This window comes from Olea europaea, chromosome 6, assembly GCF_002742605.1.
Source record: "Olea europaea var. sylvestris chromosome 6, O_europaea_v1, whole genome shotgun sequence".
In the NCBI taxonomy this organism is placed as follows: Eukaryota; Viridiplantae; Streptophyta; class Magnoliopsida; order Lamiales; family Oleaceae; genus Olea; species Olea europaea.
The window spans coordinates 4062643-4074713 of NC_036242.1; the positions used below are offsets into that span (position 1 = coordinate 4062643).

Sequence of the window (12071 nt, forward strand, 5' to 3'; positions counted from 1 at the left end):
TTTTTCCATTTCAAAATCCTGTATGAATTCCTTTAAATAGGGAAAAATCCTTTCTCCTTAGTCGATAGAATACCTATATAGGATGATACAAAATATTTGTTACTTTTCATAAATATCTTTGTATGTAGTGATACCTAGTCTTGAATCTTTGATGGCATTAATTGGCTAATTTCTAGTCGATTCAATTACCCAAAAAAAAAAAAAAAGGATTTTGATGCAAATTAAATTTGTGTTTGAGCAGATTTGATGGCCAAGATTTCTTGCAAAGATTCAAAGGGAAAAGCATAATGTTTGTGGGAGATTCTTTAAGCCGGAATCAATGGTAGTCATTAACATTCTTGCTTTACACAGCCTTAAGATCAAACAATTTTGCAAGTCAGAGATGTCTCTACATTCACATGATTCGCGGTAAGATCAAACAATTTTGCAAGTCACATATAATACTGAGTATCAAATATGTTTAAAAGATATATTTTTTTACCTTAAGTTAGACACCAGCATAGTATTAGATAAAGTGAAGGATTAAAACCATTAATTACATAAAACTTGAAAAAGACTAGACAACAAACGTTCGGTGATAAGAAATTTTTCCATTTTGAATTACTGTGAGGTCCTTCAATGACTCTCCAGGGCATCAAATACAACTCTAACAAAAGCTATAAAGCCAATGCATCTGTATGCTTAGGCTACACAAAAATAAATACCAAATGGGTATGAGCAATAAAAGAATTGAAAAGTTCATTATAATGTCATCAAAAAGACTCATAAAATGGATCGATATTCCAATTTAGAAACAATTTAGTAGTTAAACTTGGAATTCAATGTCTCTCTTGAATGTTTGCATCGAACTAAAAGTTTGTAAGATTTTGCAGGATTTTGACATTAAGGAGACGCTTGATCGCAATGTATATTTGGTGGATGTTGTGAGAGAAGCCAAGGGTGAAAAACTATGGTATGGGATCGACATGCTTATTTTCAACACATTGCGTTGGTGGAATCGTAAAGGAGCTACACAACCGTTAGTTCAAAAATTATTTTGAATTGTTATCGAGATACATTATTATACGCTACATGTACTCCAAAGTTTCATTGATTAGCTGTCCAATTAACTAGATTAAATTTAACATTTTCAATAATTTTGAACCGGGTAAGATATTAGAAACAATATTTTCTTTTATTTTATTTTATTTTATGCAGATTGGACTATATTCAAGTGGGGCGGCAGTTATACAAAGACATGGATAGAGTAGTTGCGTTTGAGAAGGCACTATATACATGGGCAAAATGGGCGGACACCAATATTGATCCTGCCAAAACCAAGGTTTTCTTCCAAGGAATTCCCCTTCCCATTACAAGTAAGTGCTGGTAAGATTTTCAGTACTGTCCAGTCAAGTATGTCACTAATCTTACAATCTTATATTTTCGTCTAACAGCGGCTGCACGTGGGACGGGCCTAGTGCAAAATCTTGTGTAGGACAGAAAGAGCCACTGGCTGGCTCGACATGTATATCCCAGAGGATTGCCTTATATTTTAAGTTTTGGGCACAATCAAGAAACCCATTGTTGCGGAAGCTCTCTCAAAAGGATCTTCAAACGGTGGTTTTCCAGGCTCAGTCCAACGTACATTTCTCTACCAACAACTAATCCAAACGGCTCCAAACCACAACCAATTGATTCACCTTCGTTGCTATTCAATCTTACCCACGTAGGACAAGAAGGGATGATGATTTATCGCCACAAAGGCTAGGAGAAGACACCACAAAGATATACTATGAAAGAACCACCAATTGCACACGTTATACCAGCGTTCTGGACACTTCTGAACACCCTTTTTCTCACACAAAAGGGGGCAGCCGGGATTCTCTTGTTTCTTCTCTCAAAATCACTCAATCATCATCTCAAAGAGGCTAGGGTTATATTCATATATATACTCTAGGGTTAGGCTTTAAGTTGGGCCATTAAAGGGGTAAACGGGCCAAGATTCAAGCCATCCATAAGGAATACAATTGGGCCGGGTGTAGCTCATGGACTTGGTTGTTGGACTTATTTCATTCATCGGCCTATGCCTATGAAATAATATTAACCCACGTTAACATCATAGCCCGAGATTTATTGGGTATCAAAAAACCCAACACCCATCACGTTACTGGATATAATGAATCTTTCGTTATCGCGCAAAGATGGACATCCTTCTATATATGGGTTGGAAGGAAAAAGGGGAATGGATTGTAGTCATTGGTGTTTAGCATTGGGGCCTGATACTTGGAATCAAATTCTTTATAGTCTCATTCTTGAAACATTTAATATTAAATGTTCGCATTGAAATATTGGAAACCGAATTTTTGAATCAATAATATAATTCAAACGGAAGTTTAAATTGAGGATTTGTTTACAAAGATGGACATCCTTCTATATATGGGTTGGAAGGAAAAAGGGGAATGGATTGTAGTCATTGGTGTTTAGCATTGGGGCCTGATACTTGGAATCAAATTCTTTATAGTCTCATTCTTGAAACATTTAATATTAATGGTGTGTTTGATTACATTTATTTTCCATGGAAAATATCAGTTTTCCAACCAAATTCCTATTTGAAGTGTTTGATTGCTAATTTTTTCCATGGAAAACATTTTCCAACTTTTGAAAATATACCTAATTTTCCTTGTTTTTAAGGAAAATATTTTCCTTGGGTAGAGGTGGTTTTTATTTTCCACAAAAGATGGAAAATATTTTCTTTTCTAGATAATATTTTCCATGCCAATCAAACACACTCTAAATGTTCGCATTGAAATATTGGAAACCGAATTTTTGAATCAATAATATAATTCAAACGGAAGTTTAAATTGAGGATTTGTTTATTATATTTAATCTTGTTTAGTGTTGGATATGAAATATGAGCGTATCAGTCTCAGAAAATCCATTGAGCAACACGAGGAAAATTTCGAAATAGCTGATCACTCGACATAAAAGTGGAAAATAAAATTTTTTTTTTTTAAATTTCCTTCTACAGAAAAGGCCTACTTTACTATACAAAGTGAATTTTAGCTTTATTTGCCTCCTAATTTTCTTATCCTCTTCATTTTTCTTCTTATAAATCAACGATACTTCACTTCTTCGGTGTCCACTACACAAAATAGAACAAATAGACCTCCGAGTTCAAAGATACAATCAATATTTAAAATCATGTATATTACTAGTTTTATCGAACACAACATCAAATATTATAAAGAAAAATCAAATCACATTTCACAATAAATAAGATAGGTTTATCCCGTTGAATCAAATAATATTATGAAATAAAATATCCTGAATAACAACCGGCAGGCCAACCACAAAAATTGAAGTTTACACAAAAAAAAGAGTACTCTTATAACTTCAAGTAAAATCAATTAATCCCTAGAAAACATTTATGTCATATCCTGATTAAAGAAATAATAAACTTAAGCAAAAGTATGTTGAATTAGGTAAAGTCTGCTGAATTAGATATGACACAATATGGTTAAAGAAAATATGCATTTCACTGGGGATGGACAAAAGTTACCACCCCTGTTGTATCAAATTAGAATCAAATAAAACTAGTCAGTTTGATCAAATTCTACTCACGTTTTAATCGATTTGGGTACTAAAATCGAAAATCAATCAGTTCTAATAGGATTTTAGCAAATGTGTTGTAGCCTCTTGTCCATTTATAGCATTTTATTTAATGATCTTGAGGCTAGATTTTAAACACCAAGGCAATACTTGGAAATTTGAATCATCTTCAATGTAATCATCTCAATTGAGTCCCTAAAATGACAATGATACTCATTTTGGTGACATGATAATGTAAGTCATGACATTGAAAGAGATAATTCGAAAATGGGAACTCCAAGAAGTAATAAATAAGAAAAATTTCAGAATTTTTTAGAAAGTCAAGAATACAATCAATTTGTTCAAGTCAATAATCAGCCTAAAAAGTTTAATTTGGATTTATATCTAGATGTAGAATTGATTGAATTCATCAATTTTTAGTTAATTATTGTCTTGAGCAAATTGATTATTGTAATCCATTTGATTAATTTATGAAAGAAATATGTAAAATAATAAATTTATACTACAATTAGACAGAAATAACTCAAACGAGTAAATTTAGATAAAATAAAATTTTAAATTCACAATAAAAGAGATAATTCGGAGATTATTACAACTGTAATTTGGAAAAAAATAACGTGAAGTGAAGTTTATATAGAAAATATGACCAACTTGAAAATTGAACTGTTGCCCAAATCATTTTAAACAAGACCGTTGGGTCCACAAGCGCAAGAGAGGCCGACTCAAGGACCCTAGCCTACAAACCGACTGAAACTTGTGAAAAATAAAATGTGTGGGACTCAATGTCTCAATTCATAGCTCGTTTTAAAGAGTTCATGCTATCCATGAATCAGTTTAAAAAAATTCACGTGCGACTCGATCCATTTATCACCCCTCAATAACAACCTTTGATGATGACAAAAGTCCTCTTGAAAACCCTTATGTTTTTGAGGAGTGGAGGAAATTCTTTTAGTATTGCAAGATATTTTAGGAATATAGTGATGGAATGCCAACCAGTACACTTAATCATTCATTTCCTTTAGTTTATCTGGAGTATCTACAATTGATTTGTATTTATGCTAGCTTCAAGAATTGCAAGCATCCATAAACACAGGAAATTCACTATTCAATCCACCTGGTTGGATAATTGACACTTTGTCATCTATCTTTTAAAGTAATAAGCACATGGAAAATGTCATCTATCTTCAGTCAATGGACATAACAACGAAATGTAAATAGAATGGTGAAAAATGATTCATACTGTTACGCCTCGCTACACATGGCTCCACATCACCGAGGCTCTTTCATCCACATGGTTAACCACCGAGGCCCCTTAATCAAGCAGCCAACCCACTCAAAGAGTAGTTGGCTAAGTCAAAGTATTAGAACCACCTCAACGAAGCTTCACACACCTGAAAGCAATCAAAAGTGAAGTTGCACTTAAAACAAAAATATTGTTCTCTTCGAAGTCTTGTTGACTCGGGTTATTAAGCTTGCAAAAGTATCTTAAAACCTGATGTCTTAAAGTCATATGACTTAGAAGTTGATAAGTGCAATTTAATTATGCACTTATTTGGACCATATTACTAAATTTTTGTGTCATCAAATTATTAATTTTTACCTAATCCGGGTTATTTTTTTTATTTTTTAGTGATGGACTCGTTTGAAGCAATTGGAAAAGAATGAATGATCAATTGGCCGTTGGATGAAAATTTGGAGATAATATTCCACACATTGAAAAGTGAAGGACTTAACTTAAAATAAAGAAGACATGGATTGCACAAATAAATGGACTCAAGGGACTAAACTGCATTAATTATGAAGAATGAGGCCTTGAAGACAAGCATCACCATTATATATTTGAACATAGTAAATGTATGGGAATAAAATTCTAATTAACTTAGAATTAAAAAATAAAAATAAATAAATAATAAAAACACGCTGATGGCAGGAAAGTCCAATTTCAAGTGGACTTTTATATCTAAATTGGACCAAAAAACCAATTGGGAAAAGGATGAAATACCATTTGCAATTGGACTCTTGAGCAACAATACAAAGCAGCGGCTGTTTGAGAAAAAACATAGGAATATATACACGCAGAGGAAAAGAAAAGGAATATGACTGTGGCAATACGGAATTGCTGGAATTAATCATGTTTGGTCGATTTTTGGTGATTTTTTTTATCTTTTTTTATTTAATTTCAGCATTATGTTTGGCTAAATTATTTTGTATTAGGATTTTCGATGAACCTTGTATTATAAACTTTTAACTTTTGAATTTTATTTATTTTGACTTCAAAACACGATTTCAGTTTTGAATAATTGAAATTGATTTAATTTTTTTCTAATTACTTGATCACTAATTGTATGAATATTGAAAATAAGTTAGACATAGTGTTAATTATCATAAAGTCCGATAGGAAATAGAAATATACTGTTATGTTTACATGATCTTTAAGTATTCACAAATCCATTAATGCATTTTTATATGTTCACATCCGTCATAAAAATATAGTCGGGTTACATCTAAAAATAGGTTTAATTCTACTCGAAAAAGATTGTTAAACAAATTAGGAATATTGATCTTTATAATTGAATCGTGTTGTCAAATTTATAAAATTCGGGTTAAAAGTGATTGATATAAGGGGAGTTGAGATCCTAGTACGTTTTTTTTCATCATATTTTAATCATGCTAGCATTAATCATAATCTTGAATCAATTTTATTTAAGTTAGGTCTTGCATTTTTAATTATAATAGTTAGTGACCATTTAACCTTAAAAAAATCAAAAATTTCAATTGCTTCGGTTAACACTGAGTTAATTCGAATTTGAACTAGTACAATCTCTATGGGACGATACTTGGACTCACAATTCACTTTATTACTTGTTAACGAACTGTACACTTGAGGTTATTTTAGATTGAAAGATATTTTCGTGAACATGAGTCTTCAACCTAAAGCCTACTATATGAGTCATCTAGAAAATTTAAGGGAGATAATGTAAAAAGGAAAAAAAAGTACTTTCGAAAATTAGAAGAAGCAAGTGCATAAGAAAAACAAAAGCACTAAGTGTCTTGGTTAAGCCCTAACCCTTGTTTAAGGGAATTTGATTTTCAATGAAAGATAATTAGCCTAGTTGAATCTTCGAAGTCGAAATAATCAAATAATTGGAGAATCTTTATTTATTTATGTGTTGACTTGCAATTAGTGATGTCCACCTGAACCAAAGAGGGTGAAAATAGTAATGAAAAATTCAACCTTAGAGTAAACATTGGGAAAAAGTGAAGAGGCAGAAATAAAAATAAAAATTGGAGGTGTGTGGACCAACATTTACAAGTCAATTTATACTATAACAATTGGTCCATACGATTTTTGAGTCCTCATTTTATATGACAACCTTTTTCTAACAAATATGCTCTACAATTGGTGAGGGGTTTAATGAATAGTGGAGACCTCGCCTCGAATGTTAAGGTTACCTCTAGAAGTTTCAGAGTTCGTTTGATTTGTGTTTCAATTTTGAGTTCATTTTTAGTTTTTTGTTTTAAGAGCCTATTTTAATATTGCTAAAAAAGCTTTTGGTTGGTCATGTGAAAAAATAATTTCTCAAAACCAAAAACTAAAAAACATGTTTGATTTGAAATTTTTAGAAATTGATTATGACATTTTATTCCATGAAATTTGATTATTCAATAAAAATAGAACAATTTTATGTTAATATATTATCAAGTAATATATAAAAATTAAAGTTGATAAATCTTACAATTTTATTTTTCTCTCTATAAAAGTAATTGAGTTCAAAATAAAGGAAATAAAAATTAATTATGTGGGCTGAGAATATATTTATGTGTATTCATTCAAATATTGTCTTAGATCTTTTTTTTAAATAACCATTAGAACTTTGAACTTTTTTTATTTTTTATTTTTCTAAAAAAATTTAAAATTTTACTTTTCAAAAGTTTTTTATCTTTTCAGAATTGTATTTTTTTAGAAGTTTAGATTTTGTTTTTTTCAAAATTTTTATTTTTTAAAATTTTATTTGTTTGAATTTTATGCTTTTATTTTCTAAAATTTTCAGTTTTTTTTTTTTAAATGTTTGTTTTCCATGTTTGGAGTATTTTCAGAATTTTCATTGAAAACATTCAAAACATCAAAAATAAGTTTTTAATTCTAAATAATAAGTTTAAACATATTTTCAAAAATGCATTTTCAGAAATATGAGACAACACATTTTCGAGATTTTGCAAAATCGAAAACTGAAAAAACTTGAAAACAGCAAATCAAATGCATTCTAAATTGTCTATTTTTGTTGAACAACCTCATAAAAATCTAAACACTATTTTACATAATTGAATCACAATCACTCCAAGAAGATACAACATGTGATGTGCTAATCTATCATAGTGTTGCTCTTAGAAAGAAACTCAAATATGATACAGCTATTGTGTCGTCTAGATAATAAACAATGGTATGGTCAAGGGAACCCATCGAAACATAGCAAAAGAGGGTTTTCATAGGACAATTATCGTTGCTTATGACTATATGGTCCTGAATATAACTGAAACACAAAAAAACATGTGATGGTTATACACTTCGCAATTTGTTTTTAGCTATTGTGGTCCAAACCTTGTAGGCCTATGGTTTAAATATAATGTCTCATTTTTCCAAAAACTCATTTTCAACCATACATTCTCCCTAAAATAATTTTACATGTAATCCAAAACATTTCTTAATTTTTTTTAACTATATCATTAAATTCTAAACATTGTATTTCATAATTGGGTAAGATTATTTATTTCTATGCTTTCATTCTTACATCATTGGGTACCATATCAAGGTTCGTTTTTGATAAAGATGACTTTTCGTGGAATCTAATTCCAAAAATTGTATTTTATGATGAAACCACCCATTTTGTTCCATTCAGTTCGAACGTTAAATAATATTCTGATTTTGATGATAATAATTATATTTATCTTTCAATATTTGATGATGAGATTGAAAAATGTTTAAGTGATACAAACAAGCCTTACAACGTGTTCATATTTTTTATATTGAACCCCGAATATCAAGATATTTAAGGGATTTCAGGTGCACATTATTCGACAAGTCATTCATGATGGAGAGATTGATTGAGCTCGATATGACCAAAAACCCATTTGTTATCTCCACTATAACAATTCATACAAAGTTCTATGAATTTTATTTTAACAAGCATCCATTTAAGTAACGTGTAGACATTGGATATAACTGTGATATGAGGCTAAGGGGCCACGATAGTGAAGGATTTGGTTTGTCCTGGAGTCAATTCAAGCATGGTCATTTATTGAGTGAATGGATTTGTCATATTGAATTTCACTGACAATATTTTTAATGAGACAACTTTTCTAGCGTATTTAAAAGAATAATATATTCTTTTTCTTTCATTAGGATTTTTTCAACAGAGCTTTTCCTAATAAAATTTTTTTTTAGTCATATTCTTTGTGTAATAATGTCGATAACATACAGCACATTTTCCTTCAAAATAATATTCTTATATGTTACAAATTGTATAAAACTCCTAAAAAGAGTAACAACAAAATCTATTTTTCAATAAATCATCATGCTGATTAAAGACAAATAAAGATTGATAAATATCATCTATGGAGACGATATTACTTAAATGCTTTAACAAGCCAACACGAAACATATTTTACCAGAATTGCATTAATATTGAAGACATTGACGGCTTTATACAATTATTTTTATTTATTGAAAGCAGGGTTGCATCTGTACTATTTTTCAGTAGTTCAAGATTTGTCCCATTGGGTCTTTTGAGAAGGTTTTAAAGAGCAAAATTTTATTACTCCAAATTATTTGTAATTTTTTTCAGTTGTTGGTATTTTGTCCCTTCAATTTTTTTGTCAAACAATATTTTCAATGATGCTATTATTGCATAAATAGTCATTTTACGAGGGAGTATTAGAATTTGTGAATGATCATTGTATCCCTTGTAATCTAATTCTTCCCAATAAATATGGGACTTTGATTTTTAATAAAAATACATACAAGTCTATTGATTTCTCTACACTCTCTTCTCTTTTCTCTCTTTTGTACAACACATTTATCTTGTTTAGTCGAAGTCTTGAATTACTTAAATATGGAATATTAAATCGAGAAATAATGTGTAGAGGGAATTCGCTAATTTAATTTATTCTACTAATTAATTAATTAATTAATTAGATAATAGCATTTAATTTCTCTTTCAACTCCCAATTCCGAAAATTTCAAACCCCACATTTACAAAATATAGTATCTGAATACAAATTATTCCAATCTATGGTAGATTATTCATGCCTTGTTGGTTTTCGTAAAATAATAACATAGTAAATTAATTCTTTGTATTTGGTATTTACCAAATAGAATATCTGAATACATATTTTTTCACTCTATGGTAGATTTTTCGTATCTCGTGTTCATAAAATAATGACATAGAAAATTAATTATTTACATATAGTATTTACTAATTAGAGTCTCTGAGTACAAATTATTTCACTCTACGGTATGGGTCTTCAAACTTCGAAATGAAAGTTTTGAATCTCACTCAGTTTAAATATATGAATTAGTGTCCTTCATTCGAATTTTACTATCACTTGTTACTTTCATGTGATTTAAAGATAGAGAGAAAAAATATCAAGCCACTTAACTCTTTTCTTCAATTCAATTAAAAATCGCCTCAGATTTTAACATCTACATTTATAATTTTCGTCGCATACTAGTCCAAACTCTTGAATCTAAATAGATTAGGGACTTAAAAACCTAACTGTTGAATGTTGAGGACCATACCTAAATTACATAAAAAGTTGAGGAGCTCAGCTCTACACCCTAATTTTCCCTTTATATTACCATCCACAGCCTCCCCCACGCCACACACAAAGCTCTATTTAATGCACACAGAAAGAGAACACTGATAGAGAAAGGAGAGAAGTGACAAGAGGAGGCCATTCCTAGTTACTTTCTCTCTCTAAACTTCTTGCATTTTAGAGAGAGAGATGAATTTGTAGGCTCAGTTCTGTATATTTTGTGCGGTGCTGTTTATTTTTCTTAGAATCAACCAATCAAATGCAAAGAATTGTGATTTGTTTGAAGGAAGTTGGGTCACTGATTCATCATCCCCTCTCTACAACTCAAAATCCTGTCCATTCATTGAGAGAGAGTTCAACTGTCAAAACAATGGCCGCTCTGATACCATATACCTCAACTACAAATGGCAACCCCATGCCTGCAACTTACCAAGGTATGATATCTTCAATAATGCTACATTATCAAGATAGACGTTGTTACGCCCCTATCTGAACCACCTCGAAATGTCGACCACCACACACTCCGATCTGCTAGACACCCGTCCGAAGTGGTTCCGAAGTGATCTCTCCAATATCAACGACCTGCTATCACACTGCGAGACATAGACGATTCTGCCGAACTGACCGAATCGCCTGCCCATGATGTCGAGGCGAAGTACACTCCGGGGACCTCTGTCAGAAGATACGCCGCCAATTTCAGAAGGAGATCTTTGCCAAAATCCTTTCTGCCCCTAAGGATTAAATTGATTTGACGTCTTCATGAGGCTAGTTGATGTGACTTATCAACTTTATATCAATTCAACTCGGGAGAAGCAATTATCCACCTACTCTATAGACGCGGCTGATTGACACCTATGAACAGACACCTCATACCGTCAGATGTATACACGTGCCCCACATCCAACGGTTCATCCCATCTATAAATACCCAAGGGTTGGCAAGAGGCAAAGATAATGAAACTTTTACTAGATAGCACTCCATAACAAGCATATATATTTTCTCATCCCCTTTATTATTTTGCACAACCCTCTGGGTACTGTTTCGACCGTCTGAACTTGACTTGATCGTCGAAGTGTATACGGCTGCCGCCACCCCCGCTGGTCCCAACCGTGTGCGCCTGACCATGCGTTGATTGTGCGCAGGGAGGAATATGTGGAGTAGCTCTCAGTTGGCCATGTGGAAGATCCAATTTTCAAAGTCAACAGATTGGCGTCGTCCGTGGAAACATTTCTCGTTCAAAGTTCTGCATTCTCCACTAGAGAGATCACCGAAAAACTAGCGACTAACCCTGAAAAGGGTACGTTCTTGAAAAAGAACAAGGTCAAGTTATAATCCAAGTTCTCACCACCCTTTAAAAAGGAGATAGGATGAGTTATAGCCATGAAGACGACAACCCCATGAGAGAGGCCTCTGAAGAAGAAGTGCTCCATAACAATGTTACTCATCAGAGACCCCATCACCGACGTCGACGAGGTGGAAGAACAGCCATGCTCACTGAAAGAATGGCTTAAATAGCTGCGGGCATGAGAGATATCGCAGCTCAGAATATGGCAATGCATGAACTTCTCATGCAAGCCCGAGGTCATCAGGGCTCTCAAATGCCCCCAAGGATCTTACCCAGTGCAGGAAGCCCCAGTATCTCGTTCCCAAGGTCACACCAGTCAGTACAG

General features: G+C 32.2%; 1 pseudogene; it reads left to right on the forward strand.

Annotated features, from left to right (window-relative positions):
- The first annotated feature begins 245 nt into the window (after positions 1-245).
- LOC111395023 lies at positions 246-2323 on the forward strand (annotated as a pseudogene).
- Positions 2324-12071: the final 9748 nt, after the last annotated feature.